The sequence below is a fragment of the Cyprinodon variegatus genome, unplaced genomic scaffold (genome assembly GCF_000732505.1).
Source record: "Cyprinodon variegatus isolate N-32 unplaced genomic scaffold, C_variegatus-1.0 Scaffold646, whole genome shotgun sequence".
Classification (NCBI taxonomy): Eukaryota; Metazoa; Chordata; class Actinopteri; order Cyprinodontiformes; family Cyprinodontidae; genus Cyprinodon; species Cyprinodon variegatus.
This window is the reverse complement of record NW_015151099.1, coordinates 321,326-325,367: the sequence shown is the minus strand read 5'-3', so window position 1 is coordinate 325,367 and position 4,042 is coordinate 321,326. Positions and strand designations below refer to the sequence as shown.

Below are 4,042 nucleotides of genomic sequence, written 5' to 3'. Positions count from 1 at the left end.
CCTCTTCCCAGAGGGCAGCATGGAGAAAAGTCAATGGTGGGGGTGTGAGGGGTCATTGATGATGTTAGGGGCTCGGGACATGCAGCGCTGGGATAACATTTCTTTAATCGAGGGGATGGGAGCCCCGATGATCATCTCTGCTGTTCTCCCCACTCTTCTCATTTCCTTCCAGTCTGAGGCGCTGCAGCCTCCACACCACACGATCACATAGGAAACAGTAAATGACCACTAAAGGTCGTATGACGATTTTGATTGTCAAAAACTGCTGAATTTTGGAATAGACGCAATAATACCACATCTCCAATCTCTAATAGCAATGTGACACCATTTGATGGGTTAACAGAATTAAAATTCTGATGTTCCCATGCAGAAAATAGAGGAGTTCCATTCTTGACCAACACAGCAGCTGTATAATATAACCAGTGTCCATGTCCATGTAAGTAGAACTCAAAGTGATATGCTCCTCGCACAGGTGCAATGAAAAAACCTGGGAAACACAATGTTTCTATTATAATTTTGTCTGTAAATTTGATCATATAAAGACATATGAAATGGTTTATGTTAAGATTTGTTGAGAGTATAAAAATGTTCAACACAATGTTGGTTTACCTGTGTTTGGGTTGTAGGCATTGCCAATATTAGCAACAACATTCCTGAAGACTAGAGTTCTCTGTGTGTTAAATGGTCCAATATATCCGGAAGAACCTGAGGCCATCAGAGAAGCTGAGAAAGCCACTCGTTTTTCTGTAAGAAATGAAGTTACTATAATCAGAATCAAAAAGTTATTCATTTTTAGAAACAATGTTACATTTAGAAGTTTTAACAAAACAATGTCTTAAAAGACAACCAACCCAGTACCATCTATTAGGTAGAAAAATACATCTTAAAAATAACTAAATGGATGAGTTGAAAAAGTATAACATTGGAAATTGAGCCATAAATTAATTTCAAAAAGTGAAATTGGATTCACTCTTAAATAAAAATTGTATTTGTCTTTCATTTTCCACTTTACCCTATAGTAATCAGATTTACCCTCGGAATTGACTGCATATAAGAAAGATTATTTACAAACATCTGAGCAAAACTGACTCATGTCAAAAATGGCAATTATCTATTATGTACAAGCAACACATAAGATTGTTCTTAAAATTAAACGATAAATACCTTGATACTTCTCCAGCTTTTTTACTTTTGCTGCTAGCTCTGAAAAACAACAACTGATATTAATTTAAGCATTGTTTTATTTATTCTAAATATCAAGTTTTATTAATAAAATCAGGTGTTTTTTCTAATATTTACCTTGGTTCTGTTCTTTCAGTAACTCAATTTCTTTTGTCTTAGCTGTTTGCAGAAGCAAAAGGAAAACATTGAAATGTGATGCCATTAAAAATATACAGCTGACTAAATATTAGGTTTTAGTACTCAATTCATGTGTTTCTTTTTTATCTAATAATTACCTTGGTCCTGTTCGTTCAAAAAGTCTATTTCTTTTGTCTTAGCTGTTTGCAGAAGTAAAAGGAAAACATTGAAATGTGATGCCATTAAAAATATACAGCTGGTTTTAGTACAAAAATCATGTGCTTCTTTTTTATCTAATAATTACCTTGGTCCTGTTCGTTCAAAAACTCTATGTCTTTCGTCTTAGCTGTTTGCAGAAGTAAAAGAAAACATGTTTAAATGTTTATTTAAAAATAAACAATTGACTCTGAGAGGTGATTTTTTAAAGCTTTGGTTTTCTTAATTAACATACCTTCATTATCCCTCTGTAAGTACTCCACGCTAACCTTTAGTCCACCCAAAGAGGCACTCATCTTTCTCAGAGCAGCACAGATGTCCTGTGTACATCTTTGTTGGGGGTCAGAGAGACTTCCTGTGTCTTCTGTCCGGGATTCAGTTTGCTTTAAATGTGAAAGGATTTCATCCTCTGAGTCTGACTGTAGCAGAGCTGTGGAAAAAGAACAGATTAGAAGAAACAATTGGAAAGTCATCATTGTCTTCATTCTCAGCATTGTTTTCTTCAAGTCCCCTGCAATTTTTGTTTCTGTGTTGATCCAACCCTTAAATACTGTCAAAGTTAGTCTTAAATACTTTAAACGGTTGATTAATAATTAACAAAATGTTGTTGTTTTTTCTCAAGCCAGTACAAACACTACAAATGTATGTCCGATGGTTTCAGACTTGATGAGTTGGGCTTGTTCTGTCCAAAGGCCAAATCCTTTATCATGGAAACAATTTTATGGGCAGACTCACGTGTAGTTGAAGAAAGAGCATCATAATCTCCGTACTCACTATCCTGATTAGGCTTCTTTTAACACAGTTTTCAGATGTGTTTTTAATAAAACACATTCTTATTATGTTGATTGCTTACTTCAATAAAATCTGTCTGTTACTGATGTATATAGGTTTGAAGCATCACTATGAGAAATAACTTTTAAAATAATCTCTGTTTAAAGGCATTTAGGTTAGTCTTGTTACAAAAGTCTTCTCTTCTTTGATTCTCTTGTCTACTGCTCAAGAGATTCAAATTGTGTTCAGCAGTACTATGTCCAATTTATATCCGCTGATTTATATATATTTAGTTCACAACAAATGCTGTTTCAAGACATAATTCAAAATAGATACAGGGATCGATTCAAAGTATTATATAACAAATCTAATCCCTGTCCAGTTTCTGAAGGTATATGCCATAGTTTAAGTTTCTATGCCATAGTTCATATTCAGATCTATAGTTAATTGTGACTTTTATTCCACAACGTCCTACTTTTAGCATAGCAATCAATTTAGATTATAAAGTCATTTCATGTAAGTAAAATTACTTTGTAAAATGTAATGGAAACAAAAGCAGAGTAGGAAAAAGTGGCTGAATTAGTCAATCAAACTTATTTGGAAAGAACTTTTCTCATAACCCCAAGCTCAAACCTTTTTGCTCAAAAACAGCAGTAGAATTGCGGCACATGGCTACTGGCTTAGTGAAACCTCGTGTCAGTCGCATGCCTGTGAAAGTTCACTAGAAGTGGAACAAATTAGATCCAGCTGCCGCTGGAGGTGCCACTACCAAATGCTGCTGCTTGATCCTGCTGCCTTCTGCTACCTAGCAGAATCAAGAGTATTTATTGTTAATATTTCGCCATAATGTAAGTTTTCGGAGCTCCTGGCTAAAAAATCTACTGATATAAGTTAAATAAATGTTAGAAAAATATGAAGAAGAAGCATCCTTACAGGATAAACAGTCTATGAAATGGTCAAGAGCACGGGTGGAAAATTCCAGTTCCCGAGGGTCTGTATCCTGCAGCTTTTAGATTGATCCTTGGTCAAACAAAACTGAATCAAATAGCTGAGTTTTCTCCTCAGTATACAGTCGGTTCCTCCAGTCCTCTCAATCATATAATTACTTGATTCAGGTGTGTTGAACTAAAGGCACATCTAAAAGTTGCAGGATACCGGCCCTCAGGATGTGGAATGGCCCACCCCTGGTCTAGAGGTTTTGTCCATTTTAAACGTTTTTTTTTTTATTGTTTGCCTGCAGGGGAATGATTGCCCTCACTGCTTTGGGAAAGACACTCTTCTTAAGTCTATTTGTTTCTGATAAAATAATCCTGTATCGTTTTCTTAATGCAAGTAGGACAAATCCTGCATTGCCCCGGTGATGCTGTTGTAGTTGCCTTTCCTAATATGAATGTTTGGTTATGTGTAATTATGTTTATTTTTTACATTTGAGTTAATTGAACAGATGCAGCATAATTGTTCTTTTTTATATATTTGGGAATTTTATTGATACTTTTTATTCTTTCAGCACTATGGGAGAAGTCACAAAACTATTGTCACGCCTGAGGCAAAAAAAAAAGTTTGTTTTTCTTTATTCCTTAAATTATAGAAAATTTGATGTTAAGCAGTTTTTTGTATGCAATATTTTAAATTTTATTATTATATATTGCCCCTTTTTTTCATCAGAAGATTGATAAAAGCAAAAAGTGACCTACCTTCACATAACTTTGCAGAGCAGCAGTTCTTTCAAAGTACGTGTTCCTCACGTGTTAGTTTC

At 34.8% G+C, this 4,042-nt stretch overlaps 1 long non-coding RNA gene across 1 annotated transcript; it reads right to left on the bottom strand.

The window, feature by feature from the left end:
* Positions 1-56: 56 nt before the first annotated feature.
* Positions 57-1,197, bottom strand: LOC107096739. Its single transcript, XR_001481808.1, has 3 exons — positions 1,165-1,197; positions 610-744; positions 57-487 (listed from the first exon to the last, which is right to left on the bottom strand). It is a non-coding gene; the product is annotated as an uncharacterized LOC107096739 (long non-coding RNA).
* Positions 1,198-4,042: the final 2,845 nt, after the last annotated feature.